Source organism: Camelus bactrianus, chromosome 35, assembly GCF_048773025.1.
Source record: "Camelus bactrianus isolate YW-2024 breed Bactrian camel chromosome 35, ASM4877302v1, whole genome shotgun sequence".
Classification (NCBI taxonomy): Eukaryota; Metazoa; Chordata; class Mammalia; order Artiodactyla; family Camelidae; genus Camelus; species Camelus bactrianus.
Genome location: NC_133573.1, coordinates 8,896,105 through 8,915,204, shown reverse-complemented (window position 1 = coordinate 8,915,204; position 19,100 = coordinate 8,896,105). Strand labels below are relative to the sequence as shown.

General features: G+C 44.6%; 1 protein-coding gene across 9 annotated transcripts in view; it reads right to left on the bottom strand.

The window, feature by feature from the left end:
* Positions 1-19,100, bottom strand: part of FRMD4A (FERM domain containing 4A) — a 576,901-nt gene that overhangs the window by 246,796 nt on the left and 311,005 nt on the right. The window lies entirely within an intron of this gene.

Genomic DNA, 19,100 nt, shown 5'->3' with positions numbered 1-19,100 from the left:
ATCCTGGCAGCAAAAAGATTTTCCCATCTCGTCACCTGGGCTGGGAAAAGAAGGTTCAATGTCCTGATAGACGTCTGGAGGGCTTGGTAAACTTCAGAAGGATCCACGCTTAGGAGGCTTACTAAGGTCTGAATTCCCAATGTGTTGGCAAAGCAAACGGGGCAGCTCTTTGATTGGAATAAATACAGGGGAACAACTTGATACTTGCTGAAGTCCTGAACCATAAGCCACATGGCCCTGTGAGTTAGAAAGAGAGAAGTACCACGAGCGCCCGTGTTTTGTTTGATGAACCTGAAGAACTATGAACAGCTCCTTCCTTCCCTGGGGGCCTGACACTTTCACTCAGAGCGGTGTCATCTGAGGCCACGGTCATGGGTGGACTCCTCCTGTGGGCAGCGGGTTTCTTCAAGTCCTGTGGCCAAGTCTGGCCCTGCTAGCCTTCCCCAGTGCCCCTTTATGAATCTGGGAACCACTGTAGTTGGAAGGGCCAAGAATGTGGGATGACTCCCACTGGCCCACTTCCAGGAAAGGACGTCCTTCAATGTCTTGTTGATTTCATATGAAGGAGACAAGAGTCTTTACATTGAACATGATGCCACATATATCATCATTTCTTGTTCCATTAAAAAATATACTATGTTCTCATGTTAAAATTAGATTTCTCCATCATGCCCAGAATCTGTGATCCTGGGAACACTTCTCTTTCTCAGTCTCGATGCTATGAGTCTGGAGCAGAAAGGGCTCCATTACTGCTTCCTCATACCCTACTGACTCTCTTCCCTGGTGGATTCTGTAGGGGTCGGGGGTGCAGGGTGAGGCGGGTAGTGACGGGCAAAGAATGCTGGGAGGAGAAGGGTCTGGTCGACACCCTGGGAAGACAGCTTCAAGATGGCGCTTATTCATGTTGCCTCTCCAAGCCACTTGGCCCTGCTGCCTTATCCACTGACTCACAGACGGTTGCAGCCCAGCAATGTCCGTATGGCTGACCTGTCCAACCCCCAGTAAACTGTGGGCCAGAGTGGTTAGCGTGGCAATGATTACATAGCCAGTCAGTGGCCAGGATGGGATTAGTCCTCAACAGTGCCACTGATAACAAAGTAAAAAAGTAGGATGGAGGATTCTAATGAACCCATGAGGAAGATGGAGAAAGACACAATGAACTTGAAATTCTATTGTCCAAGGACCACGTGTTGAAAGACTCCAGGTGAATGCAGTGCAAAGTACAGATGGAAAAGAAAGAGTATAGCCTTGCTTTCTCAAAACACAGAGCACTCAAAACATATCAAGGGTCAGAAAAACAAAGCGAAACTAAACTAATTAAAAGGTGAGGAGAGAATCTCAGGTGGGACCTGACAGGTTCCCTGGGGGAGATTTTCTGCTACCTAGAGGCTCAGGCTGGCAGAATTGCAGTTAGGATTTGGAGGATGTGGGGAATCGGGTCAGCGTGCCCTGCTCCACTCTTAGCCCCTTGTTCAGGTGAGCTCTGCAGGGGCTGCCAGGGGAGCCTGCAGAGCCAAAGGCAGGTGCCCAGGATCCCCAGGCTGGCACAGCGACCTCCATTCTGGGTGGTGGTAAGTTTTCACCGCAGTCTCTCTGGGATGGAGAAGCCCTAGCCTGTCTGAGGGTTGGTACCCACTCTGAAAACTGCTCTGTGACAAAGTGATTCAGAACGTTTCTGATTCAGCCACAGATGAAACTGGGGAAGGCTCATTAAAGGCACTAACGAGCTCTCCCTGTCAGCCCGGTGCTCTCTTGGCTTCCCCAGCGCTGTCTCCCTGGGCCCCCCGCTGCCCTTCACAGAGGAGCGGACTTGCTGAGGCTGAACTCTGTGAACCAAGGATGCCTTCAAGTCTGAAAGGCACATCCAGCTTGCAAGCATCTGAAAGGGGTCATGGGGCCACCTGCAGGTGACCAAGGCTTCACCAGGGAAGGAGTGCGGATGGCTGAGGGCACGCTTGGATTTCTACAACTGGAACATTACAGAACAACAGACTGAGGGTTTGTGGTCCCCTCCCCCTTTCCTGTGCTGAAATCTAATCCCCAGTGGGATGGTATTTGGAGGTGGGCCTTTGGGAGGTGATTAGGTCACGAGGGTGGGACATTCACAAATGGGATTAGTGCCCTCATAAAAGAGACCCCCAGAGAGCTCCCTTCTGCCTTGTGAAGTCACAGTGAGAAGATGACCATCTATGGACCAGGAAGGGGGTCTCACAAGACCCTGAGTCTGCTGCCACCTTGATCCTGGACTTTCCAGACTTTCAGAACTGTGAGAAATACATTTCTATTGTTATCAAGGCTCCGATATTTTGTTACAACAACCTGAATTGGCTAAGATGTAGGGCTTGAATTTTTCTGACCGAGATGCCTAGAAAAGGTGTGAATGAATTTTCCAAAGTTCTCTGAATTTTCTGCAAAAACAGAAAGCCCTCTTCCTAGAGAAAAAGAATGGGTTAAAAACAGAGCTGTGTCTTCTGCTTTTATTTGCTTTGAGAGAAACAGATGTGTTGTGGTTTCTGTCATAAAATCTCTGATCTTACAGGGGACTGGGGGAGGGGTGGATTTCATGAATTATAAAACACTGTTCAGTCATTCGAAAACTATGGGTTATGCGTTTCATTTTGCACACTTCTATGGCATTTGTGAGGAACTGGGCTTTGTTTCACGTGGCAGTATGTCCAGGACGAGGACACAAAAGCCAGTGCCAACTCGTGACCAAAACAGATAATTTGATGAAAAATGAACCTAAATCCAAAAGTAGTATTTTACATGGGATCATAGAAATTAAATTAAATTAAAATAAAATTTTTATTCTTTTTAGATAATACCGAAGTCAAAGAGCTATTATGCCTTTCAAAATCCCTGAAATGGTAGTAAGTCGGCATTTGTGGGTCAAATTGCTGACTCAGAGATGGCTGGGGCAGGGGCCCTGCTAAGGAAGGTGGGAAGGCAGGTAGACTCCATGTGGCCATGAAAGGGATAAGGTCAGGCATAGCTGGGACGTCAGGAAGAACTCTCAATGTTTCTCCCACGTGGAGGCAGAATTAACAGAATTAAACTCTTGGAGGAACCAGAAATGGCCTTCTGGCAGGTGAGTATGAAACCATCTGGGCAGTCTGTTCATTTCTTGGAGATGTTTTATGAGCCGGGGACCACACACCCATTCGCAGGAGCGTAACACCGGTGTGCTTAGCGTTCCAGGTGTCTTCCCTGGCACTGGACAGAAAAATCCCCTGTTTATAAGTTCGTAGTTGGAACTTACATTTTTGGAGACCAGTGCTATCTCTGCTGCTGACTGAGTGTTCTGGAAGCTTCTGTGAAATGGGAAGGCTTGATAAACACCTCCTGATGCTGTTCCCTCCCAAAGCCACACATAGGAAGCGACCCTTTTCCCTCCAATCAGGAACATGGAGTATCTGAGTCTTTGCGAGACCCAGGCAGACAGCGACGGTCCTGTGGTGTCGGCGTTATTAGGTGGAGCCACATTTACGCTACATCATGTGGGCAGGGATTAGCACGGTTCTGGGGGGGCATCTCTGCTGTTACAGCACCCCCTTTCTGCCCCTCTACCAGCACCGGCACGGTGGGAGTAAGGGGAGATAGACCTGGGCTGGTGGGAGGCTGGGCAGCACCAAACCGGCCCCACAGGCAAGATGCAGAGGAAACAGACAAGAGGAAAATAGAAAGGCATGTCTCAGGTGGGTCTGATGAAAACTGCCAGGTCTACATCTTAAATATCTTCTGTCCTGTAAAATTTTAATCTGTCACCTTGAGATGAGGTCTGTGTGGTTAGTCTTCTAAATGTCAGGCTGCTTGGTTTAATCACACAATTTTTTTTTTTTAAGCAACAGTGAATTTTTCATAAATTCCTTTCTTCCCCTCCTCCAAAAGACCAGGGAAACGAGCCTAAAACCAGAACACTATCAAACCCTTTATGCAACATTTGGGGCTGATTACCCTTGCTGGAAGTCTCAGGATTTTTTTTTTTTTCTTTGCCTCTCTCATCCCCCCCCTCTTTTTTTCTTTCATTTTAATGGAACACAGTTTAAGTCTCATAAATGCTTAAATATGTACTTATAAAATTTGAGATGCCTCATGGGCCCCGCTGTCTGCAGATCTGCCAGGCAGGGCTCTGGGGAGGTTCAAATTCAGACCGGTTCTGCCTCTGAAACAGCATGTGATGTGAACGGTGCAGGGAGACTTTACACACTCAGTGTGACAACAGTTCAATAAAGCTTGCTCAATTCCACATCCAGGGTCAGCCCTAGACATCCTGCCACAACCACTTTGAAACAGTGAGGGAGACTCTGCCTCGGGCTGTTGTTCCTTTCTCCTCATCCAGTCCTCACCAGCAATTACATCCTTCATTTTCTTGCTTACTACTTCAGGCTGTGAGGAAGAAGCCAGACCAGGCCAGGTCAGATGCATCAGTCTCACCTTCCTCTGGCCAAAACCAAAGCCATGAACGGATCCCAAGCGTTATTTACACCCCCCCCCCCCAATTTGGGTTTGCCGTCCCCTTCCTCAGAGTGATAATGCAAAGTGGTTTAGAAAGGTAAAATGTAGGATTGCCCAAGTGTGGAATATTTGGGACCCCTAACGATGAGTTGGGATCCAAAAGGGCAAAGGAAGGGATCTGATCTGCTTTTAACCCTGTTCGGTGTAGCCCTGCCCTGCCCCTGCACGACTGGCCACAAGGAGACTGGAGGAGGCTGGGATACTCAGTGAAACCAGAGCTAGAAGAACCAGCTCAGCTGGACTTGCCAGGCACATCCTTCTCTGAACTCAGAGAACAGATCTGAAGGCTTAAGGGTCTGAGGCTGGAACCAGGAGCAGAGATGTGCTGGTTACCCAGAACCCCCTGCTCTGCCTCCTTCCTCCTGTCAGAAGTTCTGCTAATGCTGGAGACGGCTCAGGAGAGGGAAGAATTTTTCTTCTCATCACAAAGATTTGAGGTGCTCCTGCGTAATAGTCCCTCTCCTATTTACTTCATTTCCCCAAGTCACACAAATGTGTCTTTTATTCATGGAACACATTTCACCTCCCTTGGGTCCCTCCACGGACCCCAGTGGCCGCTGACTCACTTTTTAGTGGAACTTTACCATGAGAATAGAAGTCTTTTTTTCCCTCTTTTCTTTTGCATCCTCCAATTTGCACTTCTTTTCTCTTACTACCCTTCTGCTGGCTGAGCTACAAAGTGATCAGTTAAAATTCAGCATGGAGACAGAGAGGGTGTGGAGAAAAGGGAGCCTTCTACACTACTGGTGGGAATGTAAATTGGTGCAGCCATTGTGCAGAACAGTATGGAAGTTCCTTAAAAAACTAAAAATAGAGTTACCATGTGATCCAGCAATCCCACTCCTGGCTTATATCTGGAAAAGACAAAAACTCTAATTCAAAAAGATACATGCACCCCTGTGTTCATAGAAGCACTATTTACAACAGCCAAGACATGGAGACAACCCAAGTGCCCACTGACAGATGAGTGGATAAAGAAGTTGTGGTATACACAAACACACACACACAATGGAATACTATTCAGCCATACAAAAGAACGAAGTAATGCCATTTGCAACAACATGGATGGACTTAGAGATTATCATACTAAGTGAAGTCAGTCAGATAGAGAAGGATAAATATCATAGGATATTACTTCCATGTGGAATCTAAAAAAACGACACAAATAAACTTATTTACAGAACAAAAATAGACTCATAGACATAGAAAACAAACTTATGGTTACCAAAGGAGAAATGGGGGTGGGATAAATTAGGAATTTGGGATTAACAGATACACACTACTTTATATAAAATAGATGAACAACAAGGACCTACTGCATAGTACAGGGAACTATACTCAATAATCTATAATGGAAAAGAATCTGAAAAAGAATATATATATATATACATGTATAACTGAATCACTTTGCAGTACACCTGAAACATTTTAAACCAACTATATTTCAATTAATAAAATAAACATGGACATGCTATAATGGTTATATGAAAACTACCAGAAAGCCAAACTATGGGACAATAAAGAGATTTGGTGCTGGGGTCGGGGTGGGGATGAACAGGCAGAGCATTTGGGGCATTGAGAATACTCTAACGAGATTATAATAATGGATACATGTCTTTGTACTTTTGTCTAAACCCATAGAATGTATACACTAAGAGTGAACCCTAAGGTAATCTATGCATTTACAAGGTGTCATTGATGGTTGATTCTTGGTAAAAACTGCTGCTTGGTAGAAGGTGGATGCTTGGTAAGAATTCTGGTGCATGATAATCCCCAGGGTAAGGAAGCTGTTGACCCCGGTCTGGGGGAGTTTGTGAGAGGAGCTTTTGGATTTTTCTAAAACAATTCATAAGATACAGCTTTGCTTACCTACACAGCAATTTAGTTCAGATGGGAATTAATACATGACTTCTTTGTGTGCTCATCTGCCTGATTTGGGAGATACAGGACGGGTCTTAGGAGCCCGTGTCTAGGGCCAGATTTCATCGAGAGGAACTCTGGGAATCGGTTGTTCTTGCAGCCCCATGTAATGTAGACCAGAACTGATATTGCCAAGATTTTTCAAAAGCTTCAAACACACTCAAATTTTATAAGACCTTTTATGATTTATAAAGCAATTTCACAAATGTGTGCTCTTCACATAAACTCTATTGGGTAGATTTTATAAATCCTTATTTTTGTACATAAGGACAATGAGTCCCAGAGTGGGTGACAGTTAATAAGCGCTACCAAGGCGATAACTGAACCTAGGTGTGATACAGTGATTTATAAAAATACATATATTTGGTCTTCATCCCTGTTCCTGGCACAGAACTTCTAAAGCCCTCAGTGATGAGAGTGATAAAGGAGACTTTTGTTATTCATAACAAGCCCCTGTCAGCCACATCTGAGTTTATGTTAACAGAGTGACTTTTGGAAAGCCCCTAAGGGTGGGTGCTGTTTGACAGGGGAACCAACTGAAAGTCCCAACCTCCACCCTCCAGGAAGGGGAGAGGGGCTGGAGGTTGAATCGATTGCCAATGGCCAAAGATTTTACCAACCGTGCCTATTTACTGAAGCCTCCATAAAAAGGCCATCGCAGGGGATTTGGAGAGCTTCCAGGTTGGTAGACATGAGGAGGTGCCAGGAGGGTGGCGCTTGGAGAGGGCATGGAAACTTTCCATGCCTTCCCACACACCTTGCCCTCTGTATTTCTTTCATCTGGCTGTTCCTGAGTTACATCCTTTTACAATAAATCAGTTATCTAGCAAGTAAACTGTTTTCCTGAGTTCTGTGAGCCACTCTAGCAAATTAATAGAACTTGAGGATGGGGTGGTGGGAACCTCTGATCTGCAGTAGGTCAGCAACTGAAATGGGTGGGGCAAAGTCTTGTGGGACTAAACTCTTAACCTGTGGGATCTGATGCTGTCTCCAGGTAGACAGTGACAGAATTGAGTTAAATTGTGGGACATCCAGCTGGTGTCACAGAGTCACTTGATGTGTGGAAAACCCAGTTTCCCAGTGTCGGGAGTGAAGCAGGATTGCAGCAGAGCACTGAGAGTAGAGAAGAAATGTATGTTCCTTTTACAATGGGTTTTCCAACTCCAAGCTGCACCCTAAACTACAGAGATTTCTCCAAGTCTCGTTTCAGAAGTGATGGGTGTGGGGAACAGACATTCACATCTGTGTAGTTTTCTCTTTGGAATGCATGAAATGAGATGCCAGTCATTCTCCATGTCATCAAGAGTCAATATTTCTTGTGACAGATCGCAGTATCTCAGAAAATATTTCTTCAATTTGCAGTGTTACTGACTTTGCAACACGTAGGCCATTTCTCCAAGAAAGAGTCTTCTGGGTTAATGCAGCATGACCTTATCCTGTGTGAGGAATTCTCCTCCACCCATAGCTGGTCCTGTGGAGATGAAAAACAGGCGCACGCCCTAAAATCTGGCCCCAGATGTGCGACTTTGGGGGATGCTGAATTCCCAGCCAGGCGGAGGCAAAAAAGAAAGGGACACTTAGTTGTTCTGGCTGAATTTTACTGATGTTTCAGTGTGATGTTATTTCTGGCATCATCTTGATTAGTGACTCAAAGACTGGTTTTAACTTGGGGAAAGTCTGAATCTGAACAGACTTTATTTCTGTCTTATCTCTTTCACTGAAATTCAACGAATTATTACCGTGTTGATCTAGCACTGGAGAAGACAGAAAAACAAGTAAGATCTGATCTTCCCACTTGAGATGCCTCCACTAGGGGATGTAAGATATTCGGTGAACAATGCCATCTGAAGCAGAATGATAATAATAATAATAGATCTGCCCAGGGATGTAGGAATTAATATTTCATGGAGGAGTCTACTTTTCCATCTAAACTTTCTTCTATTCTCCCCTTTGTTTGCCATGCTCTAGCTAGCCTGTCTTCTCTTTCTTCCTAGAACAGGTCAAATTTGTTTCTGCCTCAGGATCTTTGCACTTGCTCTTCCCTCTGTCCTTCCTCTAGAACTTTGCTTGCCTGGTTCTTTTTCGTCGTTTGGGTGTCAGTTCAGATGTCATGTCAGGAAGTCCTTCCCGATGCCCTTATCCTGCTTATTTGTTTAGTTTCCATCTCTCTTGCCCAATAGCACAGAAACTGCCCACATAGATGCTTGAGAGCTGAGAATAAGCTATGCCACGAACATGTGGTACTTAAAAAATACTGAGATTCAAAGGGAGGGAATAAATCAAGACTGAGGATTGACCTTTGGTTTATTCATGTAATGGAATAGGAACAAGAGAACTCGGCAATGGAAGGAGAGAAGGAAGGGAAAGAGGAGAGTTCAGGGGGAGAGAAGGCAAGGCTGCCGGGTGCCTCCAGTCAACGAAGATCAAAGCCACAGAAACACTGAGGTGGATGGAATTGGCACTGGATGGGGCAGGTGAATGGACAATGGTGAAGTTTGAGAGAAACAGGACAGTCAGGGCAGAGGCCAAGATTAAAAGGGCTTAAGAAGTGGGTGGTGAGGATGCAGGGGACTCTAGGAGTATCGTGTCCCATCTGATGGTTAGTAGAGGAGGAAGAGAGATTTGGTGTGCCATCTTGGAATCGTAGCTAGCTTGAGAGCATGTACTTCTTAGGTTAGACGGGGGATCTCAGCTTGAGTGCGGACTGAAACAAAACCATGGAGGGGACACTGATGATGAATGAAGCAGAGGAGGGTTCATAGAGGCGAATGCCTTCTGACAGAGGTGAGAGAGGAAGGAGAAAATGAATACAAATAAAGGGATTGAGCCACTAAGTTTGGGGGCGGGGAGGTCATCCTAACCAATAGGAAAAAGTTAAGGATGCTCTAGTGTTATGATTTAACATTTTACAGAGAAGTGACAGGTGAGACTATCTGTTCTCTTTGCTTTTCCAAGTTTTGGAAGTTAGATGTTCTTGAACACTTTTATCTTAAATTAGAAGTGGCTTGTTTTAGAACCAATTAAATCTGGCTTAATTTAACATCTCCTAGATGAAGCAAATGTTTTTTTAAATTTTTTCCCCCACAACATACATAGTTACCTATCTCCTTTATTATGCTTTTTGTTTTCTGATTTTTCAGGTAATATGTGTTCTCTGTGAAAAAAAAAAAAAAAAAAAAAAAAAAAGGAAAACTCAGAGAAGTGAAAGGAAGCGAAAATGTACCTGTAATCCCCCCACCTAGAAATAAATGTTACATTACAGCACGGTGGCTAATGAGCATGGATTCCAGAAGCTTCTGCCAAAGTTCCAATCTGATTCTGTCACTTTTTATTGAGGGACCCTTGCAAATTATGCAATCTTTAAAGCTTTGGTGTCTTCATATGGAAGGTGGAGATGGCGGCAACAGCTACTGCCTAGCAGTGCTGCGATGAGGAATAAATTCTATGATGATTAAATTCTGTCTGAGAACACACAGACTCGTACCTGACATATGGGAAGTACTCACATCCCACTTTGGTGATAACGGTGTTTTTCACCTGACTCTTTCGTATCAATGTTTTTCTCTTTGTGAAGTGGGAATTTCCGTGTACGAAGGCGCGTATACCCTATTTTAGTTCCCACGTACCACCATCTTGCGAACATTCTCCTGCACTATGTGCAAAGCTTCCCTTTTTATTCTTAAGTGAGCTATGGCAGGTTTCCCCCAGGAAATGAAAGAACTACGTATTGTCATTACGCTGCCAGTAGCAACTATTTTTACCCTTTGTAAAATCTCGGGACTCAGCCTACAGTGATCAGACAAGAAGTTCACTTTGCGAAGAATCACCACAGGGCAGCCGCCCGTCCTCACTGTCCTTGTTCCTTCTTTATGAAAAATAAATCAGGAGCAAAACATGAATGCTCTAGCATTGTGTGTGATAGGACATCAGGGAAAAAATAGACTAAAATGTGTGTGGTTTTCACTTCTCCACGAAGTCTTTACTGCTCTGGCTTGGGTTGTATTTATACAGAAATAAATAACAGTAGAGACTTCTTCCTGATCAGTTTCTTAGGGTGCTCAGTGGCTATGGCTGTTCAAGTAATGGGAAAGGGTCTTCTAGTTAGAAGCAAGGCCCCTGAACCATCAGAGCCCGCCCAGACACTGAGGTCACAGTCCCAAGACAGGATTTCCCCATCACCTCCTGCTGGCAGCCTGTGTGATTGCTGGGGTCGCCAGCTGAGTTCCTGCAAGGTGACAACTGGAATATATCCCGGACCCGCAGATGGGGGTCCAAAATGCCACCAAACCTGCCCAGAATGCCCATGTGGAATGCAGGGGCTCCACACAATCCTGACTCTTTGGTTACCCTTTTCATTTCTGATACTTTAGATCGCAGGTAGGCTACAACTAATCAGCAAATTGTCTTTAAAAGCAGTTTGAATTTTCTTCTAATAAAGGACCTTGACTTTGACTCTTTGAGCCATAGACACAATTTCCTTTCTTGAACTGGCTCCATTTTTCAAATGTCATAGGATCTTAACAGAGCATACATCATATTCAGTTGTGTAAGGCAGTCATCCTAACTGATTGGAATAATTCTGCCCTAAATGCCATTTAACGTGTGATCCATCGTGCACCTAACCCAAGCTCTTGGAGGGTAAAGGCACGAAAAAGAATTTGGTGGCTGGTGAGGCTGAAATACCGCAAGGGTGGAGAAGGTTCTCTCTGGCTCAAGGCCCGGCCACTCTGCAGATGAGTGCTGCTGTGAGCCCACTGGCTTTCACATGGGGCTAGGAGCTAACCCTTGAAGTCTGGGGCTGTGGTCCCTTCCTTAATTAAAAACACAGTGTGGTACCAGAGGTGGTGCCTGACAGCAGGCTGACTTGCCAGCACTGACCCAGTGCCCTGCTGGAGTTCACTTTGTTTTAGAATTTCTAGTGTATTAAAGGCCCTACCAAGAAATTGTGTTCCATATGTGGAGCTACCCAGCCTTCTAGAAAAGCACAATTGGAGGGGAAGGGTGTATTGATTAATCGTCAATGCGGGAAGGGGAGAAGGGCATTGTTCTTATACATAACACGGTATGTCCAAAAAATTTTTCCATATTTTCCAGGTTCCCCTGCTCTTGGTTTGAAATTGGTAATGCGTTTGAAAAATATCAAGGTGGTTTTTATTTTAAGCTCTTTCACATTCATCTCTAAAGCTGCTGCAAAGGGCCTTCTCAGCAAAGCTAGATTACTAGGAGTGCTTAAATGATGAATGAAAGTTGAATAATGAATGACTACTCTTTACTGAGCATCTTGTATGTGTTTATGATATACTGAGTGCTTTAGGTAGGATGTCTCATCCTCACAACGATCCTATAAGAAATTGATTTTCACCCCCATTCTACAGAAGAGGTAACCAAGGCTCATGACAACTAAGGAGGGGGGAGGGTATAGCTCAGTGGTAGAGCACGTGCTTAGCATGCACGAGGTCCTAGGCTCAATCCCCAGTATAGCCAATAAAAAATATATTAAAAAAAAGAACAACTAAGGAGACTGCCAAGTTCATGCAACAGGTAGATGAGGGACCTTTATTTGGTGGAGACAGGTAATTGGGGCTGGTGTCAGTCTGACACCAAAGCCCTTGCTCATCTCAGGTATGCTTTGATGCTAATCTAAAATTACAAATGGCTCCCATGTTCACTCAGCCTTATTTACAATAGCCAAGACATGGGAATAACCCAAGTATCCATACTGATGGATACAGAGAGAAAGAAGTTGTGGTATACACACATAATGGAGTATTACTCAGCCATAAAAAAGAAGGAAATCTTGCCACTTGTAACAACATGGATGGACCTTGAGGGTACCATGCTAAGTGAGATAAGTCTGACAGAGAAAGACATATCGTGTAGACCTCTCTTATATGTGGATTCTAAAAAACAAAAGAACAACCCTTCCTGCCATAAACTCATAGACAAAGAGATCATATTTGTGGTTACCAGAGGCAGGGGTGGGGGCTGGGAGGAACTAGAGACAAGTGGTCAAAACCTACAAGCTCCTAGTTATAAGACAGATAAGCACCAGGGATGTCATTTAATCTACAGTGTGATGACCAGAGTTAACACTGCTGTATGGTCTATGAAAGCTGCTGAAAGTGTAAACCCCAAGAGTTCTCCCCACAAGGGAAAAAAAAAAGTCTTTTTCTTTTTTCTTTTTGGTATCTATTTAAAGTGATGAATGTTAAACTAAACCTACCAATATATGTAAGTCAAATCATTATGCTGCACAACTTAAACCTTATACAGTGCTATATGCTAATTACATCTCAATAAAACTGGAAAAAATAAAATTACTAGCTGAAGAAAAAAAGAAAATCGTGGCTGGCTGGCTGTGTATTTTTCCAGTGGCACTGAAAATTGTGAATTGATTTAGCGGTGAGTTTTAAGAGTCAAATAAATTGTCATGCATTCCTAAGCAGTGGTAACAATTTGGAGAACAGGACAAAGTTGGAGGAGAAAACAAAACAGATGGACGGCATCTGAGTCTTGGCCCTCAGCAAGGGCCCGGGAGGGGCAGAAAGCAGGAGATTTTGAGCATTTTTGAAAACTGAGATTCACAGTGAGTTTCACATTCAGTTCTGATCCTCCCTCCAGCCCCCACACTGGGCATTTCCTCAGTTCCTGAGAACTGTCTGCTTGTCCAGAACATTCTCATTCAACAGCTGGCTTAGGTGTGGAAAGGGTCAGCGGGCCCTGAACCAGAGGGTAACCCCAACAGTTGGTTAGTAACAAGGTTAATAACAAGATCAACACTTTGTCCAGCGGACAACTCACATGTGCGTGGGAAGGCAAGTCTGTCTTGAAGCTGGAAGATGAAACAAATAAGAAGGTTCCTTTGAGAGGCTATCCTGCCTATGTTTGCAAAATCTTACCACTTCTCTTTGGTTTGCACTTTACCATAAGCAGAGGCTAAAGGAAAAGGAGGGGGTACAAACCCTTCTTTGCTCAGGAAGCACCTTATCTTATCTTCAGAATCTCGCTGGGAACTGGGAATCCTTGGTGTTATTTCTGGCTGCCATATGATTTCATAGGGTTGAGCAAATCACTAGCTTTTTTTTTTTTTGGACTTCAGTTCCCCATTCCACTCAGTCCTATTTTTGTCCTTGTATCTCTTTGGCCCCCAACCCTCTCTCCCTCCCTCTGTGCTGTAAGCCACTTAGAAAGCAGATCATATATGGTAACTATGAATACGTCCCATGTTCCTTCCTCCCACATCTTTTCCTGCGTTTGCACTGATTTTTCTATTTGGGAACCTTCCCTTCTCCAATAGCCTAGATAAATCCTGTCTGTTTTTCGTCCTCCTCCCTGAATCTGGCTCTGAGCCTTGGTCCCATCTCCTCTGAAACCCAACAGTGTTTGTTGTCTGAACTTCTCACTTTGCCCCCTTCAGCTACCACCTTGCATTCCTAGGTCTCTTTTTACTACTTCCCTGATTTACCCAGTTGCTTGGAAGGTTGTAGCAGGTATCTTATCCTGTTCTTTGGTTTCTCTCTCTGTATTAGCACACTGACTGGCTTGGAACTTAGTGTTTGTTGATTGAAAAGTGAAACAGTAATGTTAACAACAGTGATGGCTACCTTTTACTGAATGCTTCCTGTCCACTGGAATGATGCTAAGAGAGTTAGGTCAATATTTCACTCATGATCTCACAATTTTGAGGTCTTATTTATCCCCATTTTTCAGTGGAGGAAACTGAAGCTCCGTAACAAGATAGTGATCACACAGTGATTATGGGCGGGAATGGAGATGCAGCCCCGGAGCTAGATAATTCCAGAAGTACCATGCTACCCTGCCCCATCAAGACATGTTTGATGATTGACTAAAACAATGAGATTAGGCAGGGACATTTGCATTTACGGTTAACATGGCTGTAGATGTGGTGACCATGGAACTAAAAACAGAAGCAAGAAGGAGATAATGGAAGGATTCCATGAGAACAGCTTTCCAATCAGCACTTTCTCATCCTGGACCCCCCCCCCCCCCCCCCCCCCCGTGAAGGCCACAGAGCCTCAGGCTTCAAACTCTGAACTCTGAAGTCAAACGGAGTGGGTTTGAATCCCGACTCCACAGCTTGCCAGCTGTTTGATCTTGGGTGAGTGACTTGAAGATCCCTGTGACTCAGTTTCCTCGTGTATGAAGTTGGACACTAACAGCACCTCCCTCACCTGGTTTCCTTAAGGATTAAATACATATGTTTGAAAGGCATATACATGGAGCCTTCAACAAATGTCAGCTATTATCATCAAGAACCTTTAACTTAGACTAAAGTATTAGAATCTGTGCTCAAAGGCAGACACTGCTGTGTATTTCACTAGATTTCAGGGGGCAGGAAAGCGCTCTGTTTTTATCCTTCAGTCCCCAAACACGACAAAGCAAGTGCAGAGAGGTAGTTTTAGAATAAGAGACAGACAGGCCACCCAATGGCCGCGTCCCAAGGATGATCAAATATCCTTGACCTGAAACTCATCTCTCAAATGGAGCTAAGGGCGGCACCAGGGGGGACCCCCCTGGGGTCAGACAGTTAACATTGCAGACATGAAGAGGCGTCCTCCACAATCATTCAACATCTGGCCTCTGATTGCTTCTTACCACCTGCCACCTGCATGACCCTGGGCTGAGTGACCTAACCTCCATTTTCTTACCTAAAAATGCGTCATAATCCTAGCAGCGACCTTGCTGGGTCATGGGGAAAATTCACGAATATGTAAAGCACTTGGAACAGAACTAAACAAACACCGTCAACTTATTTTACTTTGATAGTTATAGCCAGTCTAGGCAAGTTGTTTCCTTGGGTGGCTGAGATGTGGCCTGGACAGAAGAGAAGGGATTACTCTTGACTAAGTGAGAAAGATTTTCCAGGACTCCAAGTATTTTGTCCTATAAAGTGGCTTAAACATGGGACTTCTACTAGACAGCATAGGCCGGAATTCTCACAGTCTCCTCTTCTCAGCGAACCCCTCCCTCAATGGTAATCAGATAACGTCCATCCTCATTCTTCAAAAGCTGTGATTTTTTTTTCTTTAAGCTGAGATTTCAGTATCCTGCAGAGACCTTTGAGGGGAAGGCCAGGTTGTGTCACAAGAGCCGAGCCAATTTTTTCCCCCAAAGGTTTACCTGAAACTTCATGGGCCTGGGAGAAAACTAAATGCAAGCTCATTGGTGAGGGGAGGTCACCCCCACCTCACCGGGTGCCCCTTTCCTGCCTCTGAGTACACAAGGAGAGCTGGCACTTCCTGCCTATCTGCTGCCCTGCCTGAATCAGAGCCCTCCAACCACGTGTCAGCTGCAATTTGCACCCCCCACCCCCAGGGCTGAATAGCAACAAGGACTTCCTCTTGCTGGGAGATTGCTGGGGCCGGGGGTGCCCTGCGCTCTAGACTTGGCCAAGAGAGAGAGCAAACTGCAGGTTATTTGGCCCAGACCAGCAGGCGCTGTGCAAAAGCCACAGTGGCTGCCCCAGAACAGGGCAATCAAACCAAATGCTCACCTGGGGAAGCCCAGACAAAGCCACCCGGCGTGGGAGCGGCAGCCCCCATGCTCGGATCCCGGCCCCGCTGGGAGGAGAGAACAGAGGACCCTTCAGATTTCCAGGAACCACCGACCTTGGGACTTTCATTGAGCGGTGGGTCCCCAGAGGCCACTGCTACCTAAGACACTACTTAGAATCTTGGGTCACAGCTTGTTTATTTCCTGACACAACTGTCTGTCAAAAGACTTCTCTAAATTTCCCCTGGAAACCTAAAGGAGTCCCGTGAATAATAATCCTGTACAAATTTTGGAAATTGAATATTTTTTTCTTCTTTTAGAAATTAAAGGACAGTGTTTTAGATCCCCATTCATTTCTCAGATGAGATGATACAAAAGGCTCAAGTACCTGTAAATTTGCTTTTATTTTGTAGCAAATGAATAAATTAATAATAATGGCTAACCGTCTATTGAGCTCCTATTTTTTATCAGGCTCGCTCTCAGTATTTTACCTATAATGCCTCATTTAATCCCAAAGACAACAGTCAGCCATTTTTGTTTTCTGGGTGAGAAGATTTAGTCTGGGAACTGGGATTCTATACCTAAGTCACTAACTCGGGGTACAAGCCCTCAACCCTCTGCGATGGGCAGGCCAGCTGCCCACCCCACTGCTCCTCCCAGCATCCCTGGTAGTTGGGGGTGGACACGTGACTGCCTTCTGGCCAATGGGATGCAACTATAAGGGAGAAGCTTTGCTTCTAGGTTTGACCTTTCCATGTCATTCTTTACCAAATAAATAGGCCACTGAGACCCTAGAGGAGGGAAGAGTCACAAGGTGACCCTGAATGATCCCAGGGAAGGCCATCTACCAACCAGAACATGTTGGATTCGCTGTGAGTGAGAACTAAATTTCTGTTGTGTTAAGTCACTGAGATTTCCAAGGTATCTACTGCATAAGCCCAAGTTACTCTAATTCATGAACCCCATGAGAAAAAGGAATCGATGGTCCACAATTAAAATGTTATTGTTAGTGGACCCTTAATGGCAGAAACACCCCCTAGTTCTACATTGCATGTTTTCTCTCAAAATGCAGGGTGTGCAACCATCACGAGGCCCTTCTCCTCTCACTTAGAAAGAGGATAAAGAGACGCCATGCCCTGTTTCTGTTTTCCAAAGGGAGTTAGCATGACATGAAAATAATCAGATTGCAAAAATCACCATTTATTAGGAACCCATCTGGTCTGCAGATGAACTCATACCCTTGAGAATGAAGAAAATCTCCAGCTGAGGCTGGTTGGTGAGGCTTCCAAAATAGGCCAGCTGGTTTTCAGAAGGCCCAGTGCTGGGCTGGGACATTGCTCAGTGAAGAGCCACCAGTGGGCAAGCGGTGTGGTCACCGTCATCGTAAATGACAGAAAGCGCACTGCACTTACTCCAGAAGGATGTGTGATGCTCAGCCTGACAAATTCAGTCTAATTGTCCTCCTTTCCACTGTAGCAACTTGGGATTGGTACATATTTCTGCCCACCCCCTTTGCCTACTTAATATTCACTTAACTTTAAGATCCCTGCTCATCTATTGCCTTCTCAGGAAGCCTCCTGTGATGTCTCAGAACAAGCAAGTTCCCCCATTAAACCCTCTTAGGCCATGGGGTACCTTGTCCTCAGAGCATTGCCTTCCAATTTTATCTTCCCATGAGTTTGCATAATTATCCTATTAGCGCTGTTGAGTGAATGGATGATTGTCAGAACTCCACCACTGGAATACAATCTCTCTAAGAATATGGAATCATGTTTGGTTTTGTTCACGGTCTTGTCTCCAGAACTCAGCACAGTATCTGGCACATAGCAGGTGTCCTTTAAGTATTTATTAGATGAACGAACAAACACCCAAATGAGTGAAGCTTCATCTAGTGAGGAGACTGGGTAGGATAAGTTGTGCCAGGATTCACTGTAAAAGCTAGAAATAAATTTAGAATGTTTGAACGTTGAGGCTACTGCTCCCCATCTTCTTCCAAATGACTCTGTAGAAAGAACCTACTTCAGATCACAGCACTTGCATAGCTGGTCATGACCCAGAATGAATGTCTGTAGCTGAGATCCTGCCCCACCGGAGGCCAGTCTCCAACTTCTCTGAGCCTTGATACGGTGCCTTTACTTATAACCCTCCCCAGTGGTGGTGAGGATCAAAAACAAGTGAACGCGTTTGACAGTACTTTGTAAACTATATAAAGATATGCATATGTGCTTTTCTTGAAGCTAGGAAGTGCAAAACATTGTTTCTTGAGTGATGGGATTTTGAAAAGACAACACTTTGTGAAGAATACAGCATTTTGAAGATATTAGGCAAAGACTCGCCATTTTGTTAAATAATCATTATTTCAAGGCAATGGCAGAGAAATTAGATCCCCTCTGCTCTCCATCAGCCCCACCCCAGAAGACCCACCCCAAACAAATGTGCAATTAAGGCTTAAAAACTGGCTATTCTCCTTCCACTGGGATTACTATTTTCAAGCCCCACCTGAGTAGAAATTTAGAAGCCTTCACTATTCAAACGTAGTATGATGTTTGTCAAATGTGAAATTTCCAAGTTGATTTCCACAATGCTTTGAAAGTAGATTAGCGTATGTTGGGAGAGACTGTCCCGAAGTGAGAGATGCTTGATGTGGTAACTGACAGCTAATTTTAAAACTTGAAAGTGTTATGTTCTCACTGGAATCAAGGAAAATTCTTTCAAGGAGGATGAAACCACACCCCATGTCAGACTCAAAAATATTTTCCAAACAAAGTAAAAACTGAGTTCCTTTGTTGTTTGCAAATACTATCAGCATCAAAGAAGAATTAGAAAATTAAAGAATGAGAGTATTGCTTCTGGTCCTATTGCAAAGACATGATTCCTTGTCAGTGTAAGAAAATACCATTGCAAAGACAGGGTGTGTAACATTCAAGCCCTTTGGCAGAAATGCAAACACGTCATCCTTTACCGACAGGCACTGACAACCATCACAAGTGGCAGGAAGGTTAAAGCAAACAAATGCACAAGCTCGACAAACGGTACAAAGGAAAAGAATAAATTTGCTAATTGTTCTTGGTGCAAGCCATAACATATGTTGTAGATCATCAGAGGAAAGGCTAAGGCCTCACACCATATGGAGGCACTAAATAATACAAAAA